This window comes from Canis aureus, chromosome X, assembly GCF_053574225.1.
Source record: "Canis aureus isolate CA01 chromosome X, VMU_Caureus_v.1.0, whole genome shotgun sequence".
Lineage (NCBI taxonomy): Eukaryota > Metazoa > Chordata > Mammalia > Carnivora > Canidae > Canis > Canis aureus.
In genome coordinates, this window is record NC_135649.1 from 123,758,603 (window position 1) to 123,771,490 (window position 12,888).

Here is a 12,888-nt window from a genome sequence, read left to right on the forward strand (position 1 = left end):
ACCCTTCACGAGTATGTCCACCACCCAGTGACCCCAAACATACCTCCTAAAAACCCTACTGATGAGAGACTCTAGGCACACACCTCAGAGCTTCAGAAAGACACGTGAGTTAACTGTTGTAATCAAATATTGGAAGAAGTTCACTGCTTATCAGCTGAGCAGGTATGTATAGGGTTTGTACTCAATGTGAGGGTGTAGTGAGTGGGATGGTGTCCCCCCCAATTCACGTCTACCCGAGAACAAGACCTTATATGGAAATGGGGACTTTGCAGATATGATGAAGTGAAGGCTGTGAGATAAGCTTGTCTTGGATGAGGTGGCCCTACATCCAATGACGGGGGTCCTCGTAAGAGACAGAAGAGGAGCCGTAGACGCAGAGGAGGAGCCCCGTGAAGATGAAGGCGGAGACAGGAGGGACGCAGCCACCAGCCGGGGGATGCCTGCGGCCCCAGATGCTGGAAGAGGCAGGAGGGACCCTCCCCGGAGCCTCTGGATCTCAGGGGTCCTGCCCCCCTCCATCCCCAGAGTTCAGACATCTGGTCTCCAGGGCGGGATACATATCTGTGGTTTGGGGGCCCCCTGGTTTATATTGTTTTTCTATGGTCGCCCTTGGGTGACTCACACACTGATGTTATCATGAACCCCAGTCAAGTCCTCTGGGTTCATGCCCCCGTCCATCTTTCCATCTGCCCAAGTCTGTCCCGGAGGGTGAGAAATATGACTCTCATGATCCCCATTAAACCCGTTCTTCCGCCTGAGCCCAGAATGCACAGGACGCAGTTTCAGGACACACACACCGAACTTGAATGATCCTCGTTCAGCGTTTCTGTATGTTCGGCATTTAGCCTTAAAAACATCTGCTCAGAAATCCCTGCAGACAAGGTGGCCCTCGTTTTAATGAAAGGCTCCGTCCCGTATCCCCCGTGAGAGCAAGGCTGACAGATGCTTTCGGTGGGCGCTCAGGTTACACAGGAGAAGCAATTAGGATGCTAACAGGAAAAAAAAGAAGAAGAAAAAAGTCGAGACATTTGCCAGGCATCGCCAGATGCCTCCTCTGGTTATTTTGGAAAAATACGTCGTAAAAACGTCCGTTGCGTGAGCATCGCAGCTCACTACATTTTCACCATTTTTTTCAATTAAGAAAAATCCCTGACGATGAATCTTTGAAGGCGACACGTTGCATCTCTGCATGCCTGCCAAGAAAACATGAATTTAAGAGGTGCCGAGCTCCGCGGCTTGGGACCCTCCAAGTCTTAAGTCAAAAATCGCTTTTTACAAAGTTCTTCCAACGTCTTATGTCAAAAGCAAGTGAAACGCGCACAGACACTCCAATCATTCACGTCCTAAGAACCCAGAACTGCGAGCGCCTGCTCTTGCAAATAGTTAAATTTTATAACGCGCAGGCCAGCGATTTCCTATTTTGCCTCTTTTTCCCTCTCGGCTCAGCGTTGGCCACGCCAGGGTTGATGAGATCAAGACGTCTGTAAAGACGGCATTTCCAATTTTCCTCTGGCTTCCTGCCCGGATCTCACATCTGGGTGGTCACCGGCCTGTCACGCTAGAAATCCCGGGATTCAGGGAAACGCGTGGTAGCAAAACGTTGAGGACTTTAAAAAAAAATTTTTTTTAACGTTGGCATCATTTGCATTAACGTTTGCATCTTTCGCGCATGCCTTTGCATCCGATACCCCTTGGAGGGAAAGGCTCGTAAATATATCGTAGGACGACCACACGTGTCACGTGGAGGCAGCCGCGTGATCGCCCACGGCTGAGAAACTCTGGCCGGCCACAGACTTCTCTGGATTCCTTCAAACATAAAACCTGGATGGCGTTGACTGATGACCTACACTGACAACCGTGCACTCGCTCGGGTGTAAAAGAATATTTTTTAACAAACTCACTCAGCTTCTCTAGAGGGCTGTCTGGGATCCGAATTCCCCAAATCTGCCGAGGCGATGACTCGGACCTGGATTCCTTTCTGTTACGGATCGCACTATATCCCGCGCGCCGTCAATAGACCGTCTTATTCTTTCATACACATCCTCTTCCCTGCAAGTTATAAGAATTCTCTATTTATACGTAGGTGCTTACTCCAGGACACAGCGGTGTATGTAAATGCCGAGTTAGAGGTTGTATTAGTCAGCTCTGCTGTGTAACAAAACAAACCTGGCAGCCTCACACAGCATCCACGTTGTAGCCAGCTTTGTAGCTAACGTTTCTTTTTTTTCATTGCTTTTTTATTTGTTTCATAAATTTATTTTTTATTGGTGTTAAATTTGCCGACATATAGAATAACACCCAGTGCTCATCCCGTCAAGTGCCCCCCTCAGTGCCTGTCACCCAGTCACCCCCACCCCCCCGCCCTCCTCCCCTTCCACCGCCCTCCTCCCCTTCCACCGCCCCTACTTCGTTTCCCAGAGTTAGGAGTCTCTCATGGTCTGTCTCCCTTTCTGATATTTCCCACTCATTTTTTCTCCTTTCTCCTTTATTCCCTTTCACTATCCTTCATATTCCCCAAATGAATGAGACCATATAATGTTTGTCCTTCTCTGATTTATTTATCTCACTCTGTAGCTAACATTTCGTGGCACCAGCTCGACGCTGCCACATGGGGTTTTCAACTCAGAGTCTGTTCCTACACCTGGAATCAAGGTGTCAGCACAGATATGTGGCTTCCTGGAGGCTCCAGGTAAGAATCCACTTTGGAGGGGGGCACCTGGGTGGCTCTGTGGTTGAGCGTCTGCCTTCGGCTCAAGGTGTGATCCCAGGGCCCTGGGATCGAGTCCAGCACTGGGCTTCCCACAGGGAGCCTGCTTCTCCCTCTGCCTGTGTTTGTTGTGAATAAATAAATAAAATCTTAAAAAAACTAATTCACTTCATTCTCATGGTTTTTTCTGGCTCACTTTCAAGGGCTCATGTGATTGATCATATTGGGTAAATAAATCTCCCCGTCTTCTATGCAGTTGAGTAGGAGCCTTAATGATATCTTCAGTCTACCTGACGAGCATTGCGATATATGCATGGGGGTGGCAGCAGCGTGAGACAGTCCTAGGGGCCCAGGTCATGCTCATCACAAAGATTTAACCTAATTTTTTTTTTTATTTTTAAATTTTAATTTTTTTAATGGATAGCTGGTTCTACACCACCTACCCAAGCATCCATCCTTCCTGCCACCCTGTTGCATGGTGATGCTGTCTCTGTCACCAACGGAGTTGCCAATTACATACAGATATGTGTCTGTTCTTTTTTTTGAATATTTTATTTATTTATTTGAGAGCAACAGCATGAGGATGAGGAGCAGCACAGAGAGAGGGAGAAGCAGACTCTCTGCTGAGCATGGAACCCAATGCAGGACTTGATCTCAAGACCCCGAGATCATGACCTGAGCCAAAGGCAGGTGCTTCACTCAGAACCACCCAGGTGCCCTGACATGTGTCTGTTGTGTTACCCTATCGATTCTCGGTCCAATCCTTCACGCTTAAAATCACTTTTTTTTTCAAGTTTATTTATTTATTTTTTTTGTAAGTAATCTCTACACCCAACATGGGGCTTGAACTCATGACCCTGAGATCAAGAGCCGCACGCTCCACTAACAGAGCCCACCAGGAGCCCCTCACTTGAGCTTTATATATTGATATTCAGTAAGGCAAATGCAACCCCTCTTTTTTTTTTTCTTTTCCTTCTTCAAAAATCTCTGCATCCTTTTTCCTTTTATCCTGAGTTCAATGTCATCTCTCCAAGTCCTGAGAGACTCTGTTTGGCTTTGCCTAGAGATTCATTCAGTGAATCCATCAGCCTCTCTGCCCATCCACACAGCTGACCTTCCTGTTTTTTCTGTTTTTTTTTTTTTTTTTTTTTTTTTGTAGAGGTTCTTTTGTGTTCTTCTCTAAAAACGTCTATTTTTTCCCAGTAAAAGATTCGCTTGCCATTTGTGAAACCTCTTTGGGGTCCTCACTGCCAGTTTTACCAGGTCAGAGAGGCTCTCTCAGCATCCAGCCAACAATTGTCTCCCTGGAGGAACCGTGCTGGACCCTAGGCCCACCTGGACCACAGGGCCTGGATGCTGTGATTGGCCGGCACAGGTCACAAGGACAGCCCTGCATCCCAGGGGATGCTCTGTGGATGCAGGAGCTCCCTGACAGGTGCAACAGGGTGCAACAGGGATGCCCACACTACAGATGTCCTCTGGACTGATCGCTGTGTCTCTATGGGGGAGGCTCAGAGTTTCCCCACTGATGGGGCTACAGGACCCAGAGGAAGTAATTTCTATAGACATCACATACCTTAGTCCTCTTCTCCAAAGGGCAAATCAGCCTCTGAGCAGTCCCGCATTTCAGAGCCAATCCAGCTCCATTTTACCCACAAGATCCTGTTTTGTGTGACATCTACTAAAGTGAAGGAAATCTCCTTTCCTTGGTACATATTTGGGGATCTCTTTCCACCCCATCCCCTAAATATTGGGCCCTAAATTGATTTGCAATGTGTATTCTAGGAAGGGTTGCTTCAAGGGGACCCTGGGTGGGCTCATCAGTAAAACATGCAGTTCTTGATCTCGGGGTCATGAGTTTGAGCACTACATCGGGCATAGAGCTTCCATCCGTCCATCCATCCAACCATCCATCCATCCATCCATCCATCAATATAAACAGTTGTCTCAATACGTATGTGTATTAATATTCTTTATGTCAGACTATTTATTTATTTATTTATTTTTATTTACTCATGAGAGACCCAGAGAGAGAGGTAGAGACACAGGCAGAAGCAGAAGCAGGGATTTGTCCCAATATGGGACTTGATCCCAGGTCCCCGGGGTCACCCCCTGAGCCGAAGGCAGATGCTCAACAACTGAGCCACCCAGGTGCCCCTCTCCAAAGTGGATTCTTACCTGGAGCCTCCGGGAAGCCACATATTTATGCCGGCGTCCCAAGGTAATATAATTTGGGGGGCGGCGGGCTGAAGGGAATCTGAGAACATGGGGCATCTACACCGTCCTAGCAGGTGTCGGGCGGGGTGTGGGAGGGGAGTCAGGATCTTACAGGAACACAGGTGAGTTTTGGGAGCCATCGATGGGTTTTCTGAGGATAAACAGCACATCAGAAAGTTTGCAGTGATGTTGTTCTGCACAGATATGCATGGTCTCTGCGTCTCCTCAGGGCCGTCCTCTGCCCTGGAGGAGGGGTTTGGGTGGGTTTGACTGCTTTCTGCCTTTGGGGAGGAGAGGTGTCCTCAGGAGGAGTTTATGGAGCTTCGTGTTAGAGAAGGGAAGCTCGGGACAGGGTTCGTGCTTTCTCTGTGGATTCTCAAAAGCCTTCAGCTCCAGGTAATGCAGACCCCGCTGCGGGTCTCCAGGCCGCACAGAAACACAGGAAGGGGGGACAAACATCAAGCTGTGAAATGAGTTCTGGGTGCATCTGGGGAAGCCTCTTTGGGGTTTCTTTTGAAAAGCAACAAGCACCAAAAAGAATTTGTGCGGAATGCAGTTTTCTGGTCTGCGTCTGCAGGAAGGCAGGGTCGGGTGACCCTTGGCGCCAGAGGAGGGGGAGGGGTGGCCCGGCTTCCTGTCTGGCCTCCGGTGGAGGGGGGCGGGGGCTTCGGTGAGCGCCAGCCTGAGGCCTGGAGGGCACACGGGAACCTAGGAACACACCCCAGAGGAGCTCATTTCTCCCAACGGCGCTCGGGACGGCCGTACCCAGACTACAACAGAGCATCCCCCCAAATCAGGACCCGTAATTCCGCCCAAAACAAATGGTCTGATACCACTAAAATATATGTGTGGGACAGTTATGCTAAAACGGTGCAAAAAAATAAAATAAAATAAAATAAAATAAAATAAAATAAATAAAATAAAACGGTGCCGAATCATCCCCCAAATAAAAACGAATTCTGTTAATAACAAAATGATTGGATAATGTAAAAAAATATATTTTTATTATATATATATAAAAAATATATAAATATGAATATATAATATTTTTGGCCAGGTGCTGAAACTATGCTGAATCATTCCCTACAGAAAAAAAAAAAAAAGATAAAATATCAAAGTCATCAGATAACATTAAAAAATATATATGGCAAAGGATAAAATTAAAAAAATATATATATATGGTACAGTTATGCTAAAACTATGCCAAATCATCCCGCAAATAAATAAAAACATAATTCTGCAAATAACAACATAATCAGATAGCATTTAAAAAATACATATAAAAAATAAAATAAATAAAAAATACATATATATATGTGACAGGTGATAAAACTATGCCAGATCCTCCCCTAAATAAAAAGCCATCATTCTGCCAATAACAAAATGATCAGAAAACATCAAAAATATATATACGCGTGCACACACACACACATATATATATGAATGACAGATACTAAAACTATGTGGAATCATCCCCCACATAAAGAAACATTTCTGCCCCATATAAAACAATCGGGTTAGATTTTTTAAAAAACCCCACAAAGGATTCTTTGGCGCTGCTGTTCACTGTGGAAGCAACAACTACTTTACAAAATTTGGGGCAGAAACATCACAAATGGTTTGGGACAGATTCCTGCAGGAGCAGGAGTTCTTGCCCTACTTCCCAGCAGTGCCTGCAGCCCCTCCTGTGAAGCTGAAGTCGAGGGGCGGGGAGGTGGGTGGGGTGGGATCAAACCTTCCTTGGATTTAGGATATTTGACATTCCCCGGGTAAGAAGATCTCCCTTGTCCCAGGCGGTGAGCACACTGTGCCCTACAGGTTTCCCGGGTTTCTGTAAGGGGGTGGCTCAGCCTCCACCGCCAGCGCTTGCCATCCTACAATCCTCGGGGAGACCCCACATCGGTGTGGGGTGGGAGGCAGGGATGCACGGTGTTTACTCCAATGGCCACCTGTCAATCCCCTTGTCACCCCTGCACCCTTCCGGTCAAAATATGCATGATGCAGGTGACCACCCAGATGCTGTCCACTCTTGGGGGTTCTGGGGCCTCATCCTGGACCTTGGCCTGATTGTCACCATGACGGTGGTGGTGGTGACGTTGGCCTCACTGTGGCATCTCCCTGAAGCATCCTATTCTCAGGTTTCTCTTGCTCCCCCTGCATTTCCCACAGCGGGACGTTCTTCTCGGCCCTTTACATTCCCAGCTTGTCAAAAGGGCATTGAGACCCAATCCTGAGCATCTGAATTCACCTGTTGTCAGCAGATCGGAGGCTCCATCAGGGTGTTGAGGTTTTCCCCCTGGAAGGTCCTTCCCATCTTCCCTTGTAGGGTTTTTCCTAAGTCCTTAATTTTATGCTATCCTGAATGGGATCGTTTCTGGGACGTTCCACCTCTACTTTTTTTCTTCTTTTCTTTCCTTTTTTCTTTCTCTTTTCTCTTCTTTTTCAGAACAAGTACAAAGAATCCCTATTTTGTACATCAGTCCTTCAGCTCTTGCATGATTCACTCAATCACTCGTCAATGTATTTAGATTAGATGTACTTTAGATTATTTCGGGATTTTCTACGTAAGCAATCATTTATCCCCTCACAATCACTATTCCACTTCTTGTATTCTAGCACTCGCAACTTTGTGTTTCTTGTCTTGTTTGCTTTTCTGATATTGGCAACTTCAACCCTCTTTCTTTTTTGGTCTCCCTCCACCCCCACCCCGTTTCCTTTTTTCCCCCATTTGTTTTGTTTCGCCTCCAATGCTCTCAGCAGGGATTTGTCATTGTTCTCAGTTTTCTGGAAAAAACAAACTTCAGTTTCAGTTGTGTTTCTTGTCTTTGCTATTTTCCGGAACCCACAGCTTTTGAGAGATAACCATCCTCGGCGTTTAATTTAAAAACAGTTAAAAAAAAAAAAAACACACCACATTTTTTTTTCCATTGCAATTTCTGTAGGCTCCAAAATTAAATGTGTGTATTCAAATGTCCACACGTGTGGAAGTTCTTGGTTTTCTGTTTCTTAGTGATTTCTGGGATCCCTTGATGGCTTTCAGAGAAGATGCCTTATTCAGGCTTATTGAGATTCATTGGATAAGTCTGTCTGTGGTTGTTGGGGAGGAAAGAATTTTCCTTCTATCCTACTTGGTTCCATCACTGGGTCCCTGCAACGAGGAGGCCCATGCAGGTTGGTGGGGAAAAAGGTGAAACACATTTGTCCGTGGTCACTTTTACAACAAGGGGAAAACATGGTACCTAAAAAAGCAGAGAAATCTGAGAATTTAAACAGGCTCTTATTAGGGGACAGGGAAGGTGTGTGGGCTTTTTGGGGGAGAACAGGTGGTTTTGGGGACAATGACTTGTCCACACAGGAGGTATTATAGTTTGTAGACAGAGTCTGTGTGGCTGTGGGGTCCATGTCCGTGTCCTCTGCCGTGACCGGAGTCCACCTTTCTGGGTGAAGACACCCCACGAGCGCATTGGTGACCATTTGAGTTCCTTTTGGGGGAACAGGAGGCAGGTAGGTTCACAGAGCAATCCTCTCATGCACCTGCTGGTTTCAAATGCCTGCAGCTCCCAATAATCAATACACCAAATGTGCCCATTCTGGGGTCTGGGGCGCGTCCCCAAACTCCTTCACAGTCCATCATGCTAAATTCTTTTGTGTTTGTCCCCAAAGAGAATGGGAGCCTTGGATCCTTGGCAGTACTTCGGGCAATCTCCAAGGCCAAAGGACCCTGTTGTCACAGCCTTGGGGAAAGGGATCTTCTTTCAAAATCCCTTTTATTTTGAAATCATGTGTAACTTTCAGAAAAGTTGCAAGAATAAGATAGGAATTCACATGCATTACTTGGATTTGCCGAGTACATTTTGTACACATTTTGTACACACATTCAGTGTACATTTTGTCGTGGGTGTGTGCAGGAGGGTGGGTGGGTGGGTATAATGCCTTTCAGTCCCTAAACAGGGAAATCACTGGGAAGCAAAAAAATTTTACTTTTTTGGAGTATCTACCACAGTTCTTTATATAAATATTAGATAAACATATACTCTACATAGTGGGGGAATGTAATTTGGAAAAATGTCAAAAAATAGTCCTTGAGATGGATAATTAAAATAAAAACAAGTTTATTTATGAAACGGGGAAAATACTTGGAAACTACATATCTGATACAGGGTTACTAGCCAACATATATAAAGAACTGATACAAATGAACACCAAAACTGCATATAAGCCCATTTAAACATGGGCAGAAGACTTGAGCGGACATTTCCGCAAAGAAGATGTACACATGGTCAAGAGATACAGGAAAAGATGTTCAACACCAGTCAGCATCAGGGAAATAGGAATCAAAAGCACAATGAGGTCCCACCTCACACAGGTCAGAATGGCTAAAATTAACAAGTCAGGAAACAACAGGTGCCGGCGAAGATGCAGAGAAATGGGAACCCTCTTACCTGCTGGTGGGAATGCAGGCTGGTGCAGCCGCTCTGGAAAACAGTATGGAGGTTCCTCAAAAAGTTGAAAAATAGAGCTACCCTATGACCTCACCATTATATCACTGGGTATTTATCCCAAAGATACAGATGTCATGATCGGAAGGGGCACCCGTACCCCAGTGTTCACAGCAGCCATGTCCACAGTAGCCAAACTATGGGAAGAGCCCAGATGTCCATCAACAGATGAATGGATAAAGAAGATGTGGCCTATACATGATGGAATATCACTCAGCCATCAGAAATGATGAAATCTTCCCATTTGCAACGACGTGCATGGAACTAGAGGGTATGAAGCTCCGTGAGATCGGTCCAATTCTGCATCGACTCATTTTTACGTGGAAGCTAAAATAGTCAAACTCACAGAAGCAGAGAGTGGATGCGTGAGGCCTCGAGGTGATGGAGATGCAGAAATACGGAGACATGGGTCAAAGCCACGCACGGGCCGTGACTGGGCAAACAAATCCGGGAATGGGGACCGCCATCAGCAAAGCCGGGTTGCGCCCTCCAAGGTGGCCAAGAAAGTAGATATGAAATGTTCTCAGAGAGACATTAAAAAAAAACAAAAACAAAACAGGTAATGATGGGAGCTGATGAGTGTGTTCGGTCGCGGTGAGGTGATCACTGTTTGGCACCTTGCGGACACACCAACCAGTCACGTTGTAGGCCTTAACCTCACACACTTGTCGATTATATCTCAATAAAGCGGGAAGGATAAGGTAAAAAAAAAAAAAAAAAAAGAGAAGCACCCATCAATGGAATTTTTCTCTCTAAGAATGTTTGAGGGTGAGCGACACCCAACCTGTGTCGTTCCCGCAAACACGTCAGCGGCTGTTTACGGAGATCGAGGGTTTCCCGTGACGTGACCCATCAGAATTTCCAAATTGCGAAATTCAGCGTGGATGGAATTCTGCAGACCTCCTGGAGATTTTACCTGCTGCCATAAATATGATGTCATTTTTGACATTTCTGCCTCCAACCGCTAGGATTCACCCCAGGATTGTGTGTCCGGGTGGGCTGATCCCTTTCCTGCCGAAATCCTGCATTTCTTTCTTTTTTTTTTTTTTTCCTTCTGCATTTCTCTTTGACTTTCGCGACCCTGGCTTTTTCACTGATTCATTTCAAGAGCCATTCGGGGCGGGGACGAGCACGTACCCGGGGATCTATGCCCTTCAGGAACGAGGAGGGCGCCATGACGTCTGGGACTCATTCATCTTCCTGAATAGAAACTTTATTCTCAGTGATGAGCATCTCTGTTTCCTCTTCCACCCCAGACCCTGGCAACCGCCACTCCACTCTGTACGAATTGGACTCTCATATTTTTTTTATTTTTATGTATTTTTAAGGATTTTTAAATTTTATGTATTCATAAGACACAGAGAGACGCAGAGACACAGGCAGAGGGCGAAGAAGGTGCGGGACTCGATTCCAGGACCCTGGGATCACGTCATGAGCCAAAGGCAGACGCTCAACCTCTGTGCCACCCAGGTGTCCTTATATATTTTTTTAATCTTTCTCTCTTTCTCTTTCTTTCTTTCTCTTTCTTTCTTTCTTTCTTTCTTTCTTTCTTTCTTTCTTCTTTCTTTCTTTCTCTTTCTTTCTCTTTTTCTTTTTTTTGGAGAAAGATCGAGAAGGGGCAGAGGAAGATGGAGAGAGAGAGAATCCCAAGATGACTCCATGCTGAGCGTGGAGCTCTGGTGGGGTTTGCAGAGAAGAAACACATGCAGGTGAGCAACAGGTGCCCAGGAAGACGCTGTGCTTCACTGATCATCACAGAAATGCACACACGAACCACAGAGAGGTACCACGTCACCCGTATTTATGGCTTTTGTGTATTTATAAAAAAAAAAATAGCACGTGACCATAAGAAAGTGGAGAAAATGGAGCTCTCACCCGTTGTTGGTGGGAATGCCCCACGGAGCCACCACCGTGGAAGAGAGTTTGCAGCCACTCTGTATTACCTTTCCCTCTATTAATGTTGTCAGGTAGGAAAAACCTTTCCTCTACCCTCTTAGGCTCTGTCCTTGGGGCCTGCAAATTAAACTGGTAAAACCCAGATTGTTTTTCCCTCTATGAAACTTCTCCTTTGCCCTTTGAGGTTCTGTACCGGCAACTTAGAGTGACAAAAGCCAGATTAGTAAGAGAATAAAATAGATTTACTTGCACACACATATGCACACATATGCACACGAGTTCACAGAGAAATCTGACTCGAGGAGGCAGTTAGAATTTTGAGTTTAGGCACCATTTTAATATGGGATGAGCAGGGGCCAGAGGGCACCTAGGAGCCTCAGTCAGGTGCGGCGGCGCCGGAGGTTCCTAAGCTGTGCCCTGCATCCTCACCTCTTCTAATTTATTTCCCACATTTCCAGATGCCGCTCCTCACCCCCAGCCCTTAGCCTTCGGAGGGGCATGGGCTGCCTCTTTTCCAGTCCAGGCCCCAGATGCAGAGCTCTGCCCCTGCCCTCTTCCTGAACCCCTGACCCCGGGGCACCAGCCAGCACAGCCATCTCCTTCTCAGCCCTCTGCACCCCCCCGCCCCAGGGGCTGGTCGCCACACGTGCCCCCCCCCCCCAGACGGTTGGTAATGCTTGTTTTCTGCATTTCTAGATTCCGAGCACAGCAAGGGGGCTGAGTGCACGCTGCCCACGGTTGGACGCTGCTGGTTTGGAACTTCCCAGAGGCCCAAGGGTCTGTGCATCGTCTCTGCCTCCCCGCGACATCTGGAGCTGTGCTTGCTTGCAGATATCACTTCCTTCCAGGGTGAGGGAGTGCACGTCCTGACGTCTGTGCTCCTCTTTGTGCTTCAGGAGCACAATTCCCACCTCCACCCCCCCATGAATTTAGTTTGCCCGTGAAAGGACAGGCAGCTGTGAAATGCACCTTATCCTTGTGCCCTGGCACGTCCCTGCATCACAACCCCCTCACCTGTCCCTGCATCACAGCCCCCTCACCTCTCTAGACGGGCTCCGTGTTTCCGCCCTGGCCTATCGCCTTCTCTGAGCTTCTGTGACAAAAATCACATTAAGAACAAAAAAAAAGATTTTATTTATTTATTTGACAGTGAGAGAGAGATAGCACAAGCAGGGGGAACTGAGGCCGGAGGCAGAGGGAGAAGCAGATTCCACACGAGACTCCATCCCAGGACCCTGAGATCATGACCTGAGCCAAAGGCAGATGCTTCACCGACAAAAATCACACGTTTTTAAAACTAGAAAAATATGCTGTAGATAGCAGCACGCCTGCTCCCCGTGCAAACCAAAGCTTCGCCATCGGAGAACACGCCTTCCCCGTGCACACCCTGGTGGTACCTGCCACGGCGCCGGGAGGTGGCACCGGTGCGTGGGACGCGCAAAACCCGACAGGCGAGACTGGAAATGACTCTTTATGAAGAGTCGAGAAGCCTGGTTCTGGGGATAATGAAGCTGTCAGAGTCGTTGTAAACGCGCAGTCTGTGTAATCATGTTTATAACGCATTTAAAC